Source organism: Pristiophorus japonicus, chromosome 5, assembly GCF_044704955.1.
Source record: "Pristiophorus japonicus isolate sPriJap1 chromosome 5, sPriJap1.hap1, whole genome shotgun sequence".
NCBI classification, from domain to species: Eukaryota; Metazoa; Chordata; class Chondrichthyes; family Pristiophoridae; genus Pristiophorus; species Pristiophorus japonicus.
This window is the reverse complement of record NC_091981.1, coordinates 230,031,560-230,044,482: the sequence shown is the minus strand read 5'-3', so window position 1 is coordinate 230,044,482 and position 12,923 is coordinate 230,031,560.

The following is a 12,923-nucleotide window of genomic DNA, read 5'->3' as shown; positions in this document are numbered from 1 at the left end:
AGGCTTTGAGGGTGTCCTTGTAACGTTTCCTCTGTCCACCCGTGGCTCGTTTGCCATGAAGGAGTTCCGAGTAGAACGCTTGCTTTGGGAGTCTCGCGTCTGGCCTGCAGACAATGTGGCCTGCCCAGCGGAGCTGATCAAGTGTGGTCAGTGTTTCAATGCAGGGGATGTTGGCCTGGTCGAGGACGCTAATGTTGGTGCGTCTGTCCTCCCAGGGGATTTGTAGGATCTTGCGGAGGCATCATTGATGGTATTTCTCCAGAGACTTCAGGTGTCTACTGTACATGGTCCATGTCTCTGAGCCATACAGGAGGGCGAGTATTACTCCAGCCCTGTAGACCATGAGCTTGGTGGTAGGTTTGAGGGCCTGGTCTTCAAACACTCTTTTCCTCAGGTGGCTGAAGGCTGCACTGGCGCACTGGAGGCGGTGTTGAATAGACATAGAAACATAGAAAATAGGTGCAGGACTAGGCCATTCGGCCCTTCAAGCCTGCACCGCCATTCAATGAGTTCATGGCTGAACATGCAACTTCAGTACCCCATTCCTGCTTTCTCATCATACCCCTTGATCCCCCTAGTAGTAAGGACGACATCTAACTCCTTTTTGAATATATTTAGTGACTTGGCCTCAACTACTTTCTGTGGTAGAGAATTCCACAGGTTCATCACTCTCTGGGTGAAGAAGTTTCTCCTCATCTCTGTCCTAAATGGCTTACCTCCTATCCTTAGATTGTGACCCCTGGTTCTGGACTTCCCCAACATTGGGAACATTCATCCTACATCTAACCTGTCTAAACCCGTCAGAATTTTAAACGTTTCTATGAGATCCCCTCTCATTCTTCTGAACTCCAGTGAATACAAGCCCAGTTGATCCAGTCTTTCTTGATATGTCAGTCCCGCCATCCTGGGAATCAGTCTGGTGAACCTTCGCTGCACTCCCTCAATAGCAAGAATGTCCTTCCTCAAGTTAGGAGACCAAAACTGTACACAATACTCCAGGTGTGGCCTCACCAAGGCCCTGTACAATTGTAGCAACACCTCCCTGCCCCTGTACTCAAATCCCCTCACTATGAAGGCCAACATGCTATTTGCTTTCTTAACCGCCTGCTGTACCTGCATGCCAACCTTCAATGACTGATGTACCATGACACCCAGGTCTCGTTGCACCTCCCCTTTTCCTAATCTGTCACCATTCAGATAATAGTCTGTCTCTCTGTTTTTACCACCAAAGTGGATAACCTCACATTTATCCACATTATACTTCAGCTGCCATGCATTTGCCCACTCACCTAACCTATCCAAGTCACTCTGCAGCCTCATAGCATCCTCCTCGCAGCTCACACTGCCACCCAACTTAGTGTCATCCACAAATTTGGAGATACTACATTTAATCCCCTCGTCTAAATCATTAATGTACAATGTAAACAGCTGGGGCCCCAGCACAGAACCTTGTGGTACCCCACTCGTCACTGCCTGCCATTCTGAAAAGTACCCATTTACTTCTACTTTTTGCTTCCTGTCTGACAACCAGTTCTTAATCCATGTCAGCACACTACCCCCAATCCCATGTGCTTTAACTTTGCACATTAATCTCTTGTGTGAAACTTTGTCGAAAGCCTTCTGCAAGTCCAAATATACCACATCAACTGATTCTCCCTTGTCCACTCGACTGGAAACATCCTCAAAAAATTCCAGAAGATTTGTCAAGCATGATTTCCCTTTCACAAATCCATGCTGACTTTGACCTATCATGTCACCTCTTTCCAAATGTGCTGCTATGACATCCTTAATAATTGATTCCATCATTTTACCCACTACTGAGGTCAGGCCGACCAGTCTATAATTTCCTGTTTTCTCTCTCCCTCCTTTTTTAAAAAGTGGGGTTACATTGGCTACCCTCCACTCGATAGGAACTGATCCAGAGTCAATGGAATGTTGGAAAATGACTGTCAATGCATCCGCTATTTCCAAGGCCACCTCCTTAAGTACTCTGGGATGCAGTCCATCAGGCCCTGGGGATTTGTCGGCCTTCAATCCCATCAATTTCCCCAACACAATTTCCCGACTAATAAGGATTTCCCTCAGTTCCTCCTTCTTACTAGACCCTCTGACCCCTTTTATATCCGGAAGGTCTCCTCATCAATGTCTGCTTTTGTTGATAAGAGGCTCCCGAGGTATGGGAAATGTTCCACGTTGTCCAGGGCCGCAACATGGATCTTGATGACTGGGGGGCAGTGCTGGGCGGTGAGGACTATGTCCTGGAGTTCAGCCTCTGAATGTGTGCAGACGCAGGCGTCGTCCGCGTACTATAGCTTAACGACAGAGGCTGGGGTGGTCTTGGACCTGGTCTGGAGGCGGCAAAGGTTAAACAGCTTCCCAGTGGTTCTGTAGTTTCGTTCCACTCCAGTGGGGAGCTGGGTGACTGAGGTGAAGCATGGCAGTGAGGAAGATTGAGAAGAGGGTTGGAGTGATGACGCAGCCCTGTTTGACCTCGGTCCGGATGTGGATTGGGTCTGTAATGGATCCGTTGGTAAGGATCACAGCCTGCATGTCGTTGTGGAGCAGGCAAAGGATGTTGCTGAACTTTTGGGGGCATCCGAAACGGAGGAGGACGCTCCATAGACCCTTGCGGTTGATAGTGTCAAAGGTCTTTGTCAGGTCGAAGAAGGCCATGTATAAGGGCTGGCGCTGTTCTCTGCATTCTTCCTGCAGCTGTCGCGCTGCAAAGATCGTGTCCGTTGTGCCCCGGACGCGACGAAATCCGCGGAGCTCCTCGGTCACAGGGAGAAGACAGTTGAGTAGGACTCGAGCGACAACTTTCCCAGTGGCTGAGAGCAGGGAAATTCCTCTGTAGTTGCCACAGTCGGACTTGTCTCCTTTTTTAAAGATGGTCACGATCACTGTATCTCTGAGATCTCCTGGGATGCTCTCCTCCCTCCAGATGAGAGAGATGAGGTCATGTATCCATGCCAACAGTGCCTCTCCGCCATACTTTAGTGCCTCAGCAGGGATTCCATCCGCTCCCGTAGCCTTATTGTTCTTGAGCTGTCTTATGGGTTTTCTTACCTTGTGCAACGTTGGGGTTTCACTGAGGTGGTGGCGGGTCACATGCTGCAGGATGGAGTCGAGAACACTCGGGTCAAAGGCAGAGTCTTGATTGAGGAGATCGTCGAAGTGCTCCTTCCAGCGGGCCCTGACTGCCTCGGTGTCCTTGATGAGTGTTTCCCCGTTCTTGGCCAGCAGTGGGGTGGGGCCTTGGGAGTTTGGAGCGTAGGTGACCTTGACTGTGTAATGTATGTATGCCTGGGTTTACCTGCTACCGTCGGAGTTCATTGAGCCACAGACACACATGTACAGCCTTTGTATATAAAGAAAGGCTCCATATTTAATCCTCACTTTGATCCTCAAAATTTAATCCTCAAAAAAGAAATGAGCACCGTTGGAATCCTGGAGCGATTCGTGGAGGGAGAAGACTGGGAGGATTGTACAGATTGCCTCGACCAGTACTTTGTGGTCAACAAGATGGATGAAGATGCTGACGCAGTTAGGCACAGGGCGATTTTCCTCACGGTTTGTGCTCCAAAAATCTATGGCCTCATAAAGAATCTGCTCTCACGTCCAACGGAAAATACCTATGAGGAATTGTGTGCTCTGATTCGGGACCATCTCAAACCTAAAGAAGGCATTATTATCTCGAGATATCGCTTTTACAAGCATGTTCATTCTGAGGGCCAGGACGTGGCAGAATTTGTTGCCGACCTGAGACGTCTCGCTGGGCCGTGTAGGTTAGGAATCGCGTTGGAAGACATGCTGCGCGACGTCTTTGTAATAGGCATAAACCATGAGTTGATCCTGCGGAAGCTGCTGGCTGCGGAGATACTGGATCTGAGCAGAGCCATCACGATCGCTCAGGCTTGCCCGACATGGTCGATAGTACTAAGCAGATATCCTCGCAGAGTTGGAACTCCACGGCAAGTACTGTGCGCCAGATTGTGTCGCAGGTTGCCAGAGCTGCACCTGGCAGGGCCTACCCGACTGTGCTTGCGAAATCTATAGCTGCTCGAAGTCCGCCATTGGGCACGAATCAGATTTCACCCTGTTGACATTGTGGGGGTAATCATCAGCCTCATCAGTGCTGTTTCAGGCAGTATATTTGTAGAGGCTGTGCGAAAATGGGGCACTTTCAGCCATGTGTCCACAGCTCAGCAAGCGTGCTGCGACACACCACGTGGATGATGATGACCTATCCGGAGTGGATCCGGCAATGCAACCCGAGATACCCGAGGAGGGAAGTGTATAGTGTACATTTGTTCCTGACAAAGAGCCAACCGTTAATGATTGAAGTAAAATTGAACGGCGTGCCGGTATCTATGGAATTAGACACGGGTGCGAGTCAGTCAATTATGAGCCAGAGGATTTTCGAAAAGCTGTGCAACACCAAGGCCGTGAAACCCAAGCTGAGTCCAGTAAATGCAAAATTGCGTACCTACACCAAAGAGCTCATACCAGTGATTGGCAGTGCAGCAGTCAAGGTATCGTACGATCGGGCGGTTCATGATCTATCGCTGTGGATCGTTCCAGGCAATGGTCCAACGCTGTTCGGCAGGAGTTGGTTCAAGAAAATAAAGTGGAACTGGAATGATATTAAAGACTTGTCATCGGTGCATGACACTTCATGTGCTCAAGTGCTGAGCAAATTTCCCTCGCTGTTTGAACTGGGCATCGACAACTTCACGGGAGCCAAGGTGCAGATCCACCTGGACTCGGATGCAAGACCCCTCCATCACAAAGCCTGGGTGGTCCCGTACATGATAAGGGAGAAGGTCGAAATCGAACTGGACAGACTCCAACGTGAAGGGGTCATTTCACCATTCAAATTTAATGAATGGGCTAGTCCCATTGTTCCTGTGCTGAAGAGTGATGGCACTGTTAGGATTTGTGGAGATTACAAGGTTACGATCAACCGAATTTCGAAACAGGATCAGTACCCGTTACCAAAGGCTGATGACCTGTTTGCAACACTAGCCAGGGGAAATTTGTTCACCAAATTGGATCTGACGTCAGCCTATATGACACAAGAGCTTGTCGAATCATCGAAGAAACTTACATGCATCAATGCGCATAAAGGGCTGTTCATTTACAACAGGTATCCTTTCGGAATTCGCTCGGCTGCAGCCATATTTCAGAGAAACATGGAGGGTTTATTGAAGTCTGTCCCTGGAACCATGGTGTTCCAAGACAACATTCTGGTCACAGGTCGTGACACTGCCGAACACCTGCACAACCTGGAAGAGGTTCTACGTCATCTGGACAAAGTGGGGCTCAGGCTGAAACGTTCAAAGTGCGTCTTTATGACACTGGAAGTCAAATTCCTGGGAAGGAAGATTGCTGTCGATGGCATCAGACCTACAGACTCAAAAACAGAGGCCATCAAAAATGCATCCAGTCCCCAGAATGTGACAGAGCTGCGTTCATTCCTTGGTCTTCTCAACTACTTCGGTAATTTCTTACCTAAATTGAGCACATTATTAGAGCCACTGCACATGCTGCTCAGAAAAGGCGACAATTGGGTTTGGGGTGTACCTCAAGACAGGGCCTTCGAGAAGGCTAGAAATCTGCTTTGTTCCAACAAATTGCTGGTACATTATGACCCGTGCAAGCACTTAATATTGGCTTGTGACGCTTCATTACATGGAGATAGTTGCGTGCTCCAACAATCCAATGAGTCGGGCAAACTACAGCCCATTGCATACGCGTCGAGAAGCATGTCTAAAGTAGAAAGAGACTACGGCATGGTAGAGAAAGAAGCTTTAGCCTGCCTTTATGGAGTCAAAAAGGTGCACCAGTATCTGTTTGGGCTTCGTTTCGAGCTTGAAAGCCGCTCATATCTTTGATTTCAGAGCATAGAGGTATCAATACCAACACGTCGTCCTGTATCCAGAGGTGGGCGCTGATATTATCTGCCTATGATTATGTCATTCGTCATCGACCTGGTCCGAGGATTGTGCCGATGTATTGAGCCGTTTACCGTTGCCCACGCCGGAGGGGGAAACGCCACAGACCTACTGTTGGTCAGGGATGCCCTCGAGAGTGAAGGATTGCCCGTCGCTGCTCAACAATTTAGGACCTGGACGAGACAGGATCCGATCTAATCGGTTATAAAACGTCCTTAGTGGTGACTGATCGGCCATTCCCAGGGAAGTGTGTGATGAGACCAAACCTTACAACCATTGCAAAGACGAACTATCCATTCAATCTGATTGTTTGCTCTGGGATAATCGTGTTGTTATGTCCAAGAAAGGCAGGGAGAGATTTGTATGGGATTTACACAGTACCCATCCCGGTATTGTGATGATGAAGGCCATTGCCAGGTCTCACGTTTGGTGGCCTGGCATTGACTCTGATTTGGAGTCATGTGTGCATCAGTGCAACACTTGCATGCAGTTAAGCAATGCACCAGTGGAATCTCAGTCTGTGGTCGTGGCCATCCAAACCATGGTCGAGGATCCACATAGACTATCCGGGTCCTTTCCTGGGCAAAATGTTTTTTGTGATGGTGGATGCATATTCCCAATGGATAGAATGTGTAATCATGTCATCCAGCACATCCACAGCCACCATTGAGAGCTTTCGTGCCATGTTCGCCACTCATGGTCTGCCCGACATCGTTGTGAGCGACAACAGATCGTGCTTCACGAGTTTGGAGTTTCAAGAGATTATGAGACTCAATGGTATCAAGCACATAAGGTCAGCATCATTCAAACCCATGTCCAATGGTCAAGCGGAGCGGGCCATCCAAACCATCAAGCAGAGCCTGAAAGGCGTAACTCACGGTTCTTTGCAGACTCGCTTGTCATACATACTACTTAGTTACAGAACGAGACCCTACACGCTTACCGGGGTCCCCGCTGCTGAACTGTTGATTAAGTGAGGTCTCAAGACCAGGCTCTCGCTTGTCCATCCTGATCTTAACGATCATGTCGAAAACAGACGTCAACATCAGCAGTGGTATCATGATTGCACTGCCGTGTCACGCGACATCTCTATTAATGATCCTGTGTATGTGCTAAATTATGGTCAAGGCCCCAAGTGGGTCACTGGCACTGTTATGGCCAACGAGGGTAACAGGATGCTTATTGTCAGGCTCATTAATGGGCAAACATGCAGGAGGCACATTGATCAGACGAAACTGCGGCACACAGACAAACCGGAACAGCTTGAAGAAGACACATCAATGACCAACCGATTCATATTCAGCCATCAGAAGACCCTGCTGTTGTCAATGAATCTGGACCTTCAATCCCCGACATGGACGCTGCCACTCCCGTTAGATCAGCTACCCAGCCTCCAATCATGAATGACTCGAGAGCTCACCCAGATCTGAATTGAACTGAGATGATCAACTCGGGAGCGGAAAGCCCCGGACCGTCTCAATTTGTAAATAGGACTGATACCAAGATCTCGGGGGGAATGATGTAATCTATGTATGCCCGGGTTTACCTGCCACCAGGGGGAGCGACCGTCGGAGGTCATTGGGCCACAGACACACACGTGCAGCCCTTGTATATAAAGAAAGGCTCCATGTTTAATCCTCACTTTCAGAGCTAATAAAGTAGCGTCAGGTCGCACCTGATTGAGTTCATGAAACTAAGCCTATGGAGCTATTGCATACGCAACAGACTGCGATGAAGAATCCTCGCACATCATGACTGTCGGCCAGTTGTGTCTCCTGTGCTTTCTCCATCTACCACCTGTTTTTTAGGATCCCGGGTTTTTTGTTGGACCTCAGCCTTGAGCCGCCTGTAATGTTGCTTTGCTGTTCCCGAGTTGGGTTGTTGCTTAAGGCTCAGAAATGCTCTGCGCTTGCAATCTATTAGTTCTTGGATCTCCTGATCATTCTCATCAAACCAGTCCTGGTGTTTTCTGGTTGAGTGACCAAGTGTCTCTTCGCAGGCACTGGTTATGGAGGCCTGGAGGGCCGACCAAGCGCTATGGGCATTCTGCATCTCAGGGTCATCAAGGCATGTCAGAAATGCTGTGAGGCGCTGGCTGTATAAGGCTCTCTTAACTGGGTCTTTAAGTGCCCTGGCATTGACATTTTTGCCGCACTGCTTCTGCTGTTTCCTCTGCTTTGGGGCTATGTTGATGTTGATGATGGATTGGATTAGGCGGTGGTCCGTCCAGCAGTTGTCAGTTCCTGTCATGGCGCGGGTGATGCGCACATCCTTGTGATCCCTGGCTCGGATGATGACATAGTCGAGCAGGTGCCAGTGTTTGGAGCGAGGGTGTTGCCACGATGCCTTGTATTTGTCTCTCTGGCGGAACAAGGTGTTGCTGATAAGAAGTTCATGTTCTGGACATTTTGTCAGGAGTAGGGTACCGCTGGAGTTGGCTTTCCCTATCCCCTCTCTGCCAGTCACGTCTCCCCAGAGGGCTGTGTCTTTGCCGACCCTGGCGTTGAAGTCACCTAAGAGGATTAGTGCGTTGCCCGCATGGAAGCGGGACAGGGATTTTGAGAGGTTGGAATAAAAACCCTCTTTGGTCTCATTCGTTGCATCGAGCATTGGGGCATACACGCTGATGACTGTGGCGCATTGGGGTTGGTTCCAGTATAGGGTGAGTTGAAGAGTCATGAGGCGTTCGTTAACCCCGCAGGGGGAGACTTTGAGGCGGTCGACCAGCTCATTTTTAATGGCGAAGCCGACTCCGTGAAGACGGCGTTCTTTCTCTGGTTTCCCTTTCCAGAAAAAGGTGTAATCTCCACCTTGTTTCTTGAGCTGGTCTTCCCCTGCTCGCTTAGGGTGGCGATGTCAATGTCACAGCGTCTAAGTTCCTGGGCAACTATGGCGGTGCGGCGTTCCGGCCTGTCGCTGTTGGAGTTGTCCATGAGGGTCCTGATATTTCCAGGTCCTGAACTTCATGTTAGAGGAGTGGAAGATGCCTGTGCATGAATTCTTTTAGCGTGGGGTGGCCGTTGCACACTGGCCACCACATAGGCTTAGCTGAGCAAGGTCTTGGTCCAGTGGCATAGGACCAAGATGACTGGGCCTGCTGTTTGAGCTTAATTGCCTACGACGAGAGGTTGGCCGCAAGCTTGGCGCCGAGTAGTGCCTTTGATGGTAGGTGGTCTGAGGCTTGGTTGGAGGCAGGCATTAGGAAGGTCAGTTGTCCGCTGGAGTTCCGAGTGGGAGGTCAGCAAGGAGTGGGAGGGTGGAAGACTCATAGCCATGATGCTCACCAGTAGAAGAGGCCAGGTCACCAGTGGGGAAGGAGAGGTCCAGCCGTTGATGAGGAGAGGCCCGATCGCTGCTGGAGGGATATAGGCCCGCCGCTGAAGGGATGTTGGCCCGCCGCAGGAAGGGGGTGTGATGTCCCGGTTGCCTGGTCGGAGGCTCGCCGGGCGTCGTCGTGAGTAACCCAGTTTCAAATGACTGAAAATGATGCTAATAAAACACACCAAACTATTTTCTAGTTAGATTGGGGTACAGTATTCAGTTCCTTAGTAAAAACTTTTAAAAGAAAATAATTCTTGAAAGTTCCTCCACATTGTTTAAAAGTTTCTCCAAAAGTTTTAAAAGTTTTTCCAAGTTGTTTTAAAGTTTAAAATGAAAGTTAATAGTAAGTTACTTCCTTTGATATTGTTCCATGTGTGCTGTACAAAGCCCTGGTTAGACCACACCTGGAGTTACATATAAACCTATGAACAATGAACAATGGCAGAAAGGTAAAAAGCATCCGCCCCACACAACTGCGACACCCCTTGTACCGAAACATTCTACACACCACCCCAACCGGAGACATGTGATCTCCTGGGAGAGACAAAAAGCAGATGAGAATGATTCTGCCATCTCACCGTGCTGTCAAACCTATATGCAATAACACAACCAGAAATATAGGACAACTTAAAAAGTGAGGCCATGAGGAAAATCATTAAATGAAAACTAAAAATGCTGGCAATCTGCAATGAAAAATCCGTGGGGCTTCTGTTAAGGAATTCATTTTGTAAAATCCTTGACTCCAAATTTAAATAAACAACTTCTTCAAGAGTATGTTGAGTTTTCCAATGGAAAATCTCACTTTTAACCTAAATTACTCTCAATAGGAATTCACCATTTCACTGTTGCAGCAGATCCTAAGCTTTGTATGAAGTAGAAAATCATCTTTAATTTGGTCACACAATTTTAAGGACAATAACTGTAAACATAGCACATACTATTATTTAAACAATGCAAACTTGATTATGTATTCAGCAAGGCACCACATTAATCATTATCATAAGCTACCTATTAAAGTAAGATAACACATCGGCCTATTCTCATTTTTTAAGCATAGACTAAATAAGCTTTTCTTGTGCGACTATTAGTTGTTCATTGATGATTAATAGGCCAGGTTACAGGCCCAAAAATGCAAAACAACCATAGCAGATCAATGTACTGAAAAAAAGAAACCTGCTTTAATTAGCAATTTAGGGCCTTGTTTCCTCTGAGCATTAATCTTCATGAAAAAATAGATCGATATACATACGAATACAATACCAGTAGAAAGTAATAAGGGACAACCCATGTATCTGATTAATGCTCTGATCCTAAAATAAGGACCTAATTAGCAAATAGTTTTAAAAAAATGTTGCTTGTTGACACCTTCTTATAGATAATCATAGAAAAAAGTCACGCAGAGGTCCATAGGGGTGGGGTGGGGAGGCACAATATAAAAACAAAGAGGGTGATTTTGACTTTGGGCGATATCAGATCAGCCACCCGTTATTCAAATCAATAGAAATGAAAAGTGTGACAGATGTAAAACGGGCTGCCAATTCACTACTGCTGGCTTTACACTATTATACCGCAGCAGAGCACAGCTGTCATGATGCACATATATGAATCAGAGCCCTTACTGAGTAGACCTTTGGAATGCTAAAACAATACTTCAGATGTTTGGACCAGTCAGGGGAGTGCACTGTGCACAAAACATAAGTTTGATGATATTTTTCTGCACAGAAGGCCATATTAGCCTTTGCACAGCACTGCCATGGACTGAGATTCCATCATGGACTATGATGAGGAGCAGTTGTAAGCCATGGAAAACTAGGAGGGCAATGTACACTGCTGTCATATAGGGCCCAAGTTTCGGCCTCAGTTGCTCCTGATTTTTTGGAGCAACTGGTGTAGAACGGAGTATCTTAGAAATTTAAATTTTCGGCATTTAGTTTGCTCCAGTTCTAGTCAGTTAGAACAGTTTCACTTTGGAACAGAATTTTTTTTTCAAAAGGGGGCGTGTCTGGCCACTTATGCTTGTTTTCAAAGTTTTGGCAGTGAAAACTTACTCCAAACTAACTTAGAATGGAGTAAGTGAAGATTTTTGTATGCTCAAAAAAACTTTGTCGACACTTTAGAAAATCAGGCATAGGTTACAAATCAGGCGTAGGGAATGGTGGAGGGGGCTGTTTAAAGGGAAGTTTACAAACATTAAACACTTCAGTTTTACAAATAAAGAGCCATCATCAATAATAAATGATAAAAACATCAATAAATCAACCAATAAATCAATCAAAAAAAATTAATAAGAAATAATTTTATTTTTAAATCAATAAATAAAACATTTTCTACTTACTGACTGCAGCACCGGGAGCCCTCCAACAGCGTGCTGGGATGCCCCCCCACCCCCCCCAGTGTGTCTCTGTCAGTGTCTCTATCTCTCTGTCTGTCTGTCTGTGTGTGTCTCTCACTCTCTGTCTGTCAGTGTCTGTGTTTCTGACAGCGAGGGGAGGGGGAGGAGGGGGGTAGAGGGAGAGGGGGGGGCAGGGGGAGGGGAGGGAGAGAGGTAGAGGGGGAGGGAGGGAAGGGGGAGGGATGGGGAGAAGGGGGAGGGAAGGGGAGAAGGGGTAGGGGGAGGAGAAGGGGAAGGGGGGGGAGGAGGAGAAGGGGAAGGGGGGGAGGAGGAGGAGAAGGGGAAGGGGGGGAGAGGAGAAGGGGAATGAGAAGGGGGAGGGAGAAGGGGAAGGAGAGGGGGGAAATGAAAGGAGAAGGGTGGGAAAGGAGAAGGGGGGGAGGAAAAGAGAAGGGGGGGGAAAGAAGAAGGGGGTGGGAGGCTGAACGGGCCGGGCCCGACCGGGACCAAGACTTCGGGCAGGGCCCGTCCCCAGCACCAGATTTACAGGTAGGGGACGTTGGGTCATGTCGGGTCCGGGGTCGGGAGCGCGGGTCAGGTCCAGTCCGGGGGGTCGGGTCGGGTCGGGTCCGGGGGCCGGGGGGGGAAGCGGGACTCAAGTCGGGTCGGGAGGAAGCAGGAGCTGGCCGTGGGAGACAGCCTTATGCACGCAGCCCCAGTGAGGCCATTCGGCCAGGGCTAGGGGCTGCGTGCTTCGGGCCCCTCCCACAGAGTTTTGGGCGCCTGGGGCTACTGCACATGCGCGCCCACTGTAGCATGCTTGTGCAGAGGTCCTAGCACTGTTTCCAGCGCAGGGACTTTGTGGCGCGAAAAACGGGCGTCCAGGTCGGGGCTGCGCCGTTCTAGGCGCGGCCCGAAACTTGGGCCCATAGACAGGGGTGTGAGGGTCTCATTACCCAGTTCTTCCAGTGAATCCAGAAATTGCCTCTATTTCTATTGGACATATTTATAATCACAGAACTGCTAGCTTTACTTGTTTAGTTTTTGCTAAGAACTTGGCATGTGTTGTGTTAAGTCCATAATAAACTAATGTGATTGAGTACTATAGACTTGAGTAAGTGTGACCTTAGTCTCTTTATTCTCACTCCAGAGTGCTGGTACAGCATGGGAGGCCTGCTTATATACAGTGCTCCCAAGGGATGTTGGGATCCCTTGGGACTCCAACAGATATGACCTCTGGTGGCGGTAGACTGCTGGTTACATAGGGTTGCATACATAACATCACTCCCTCCCAAAGTCAATAGTACACTTATTTA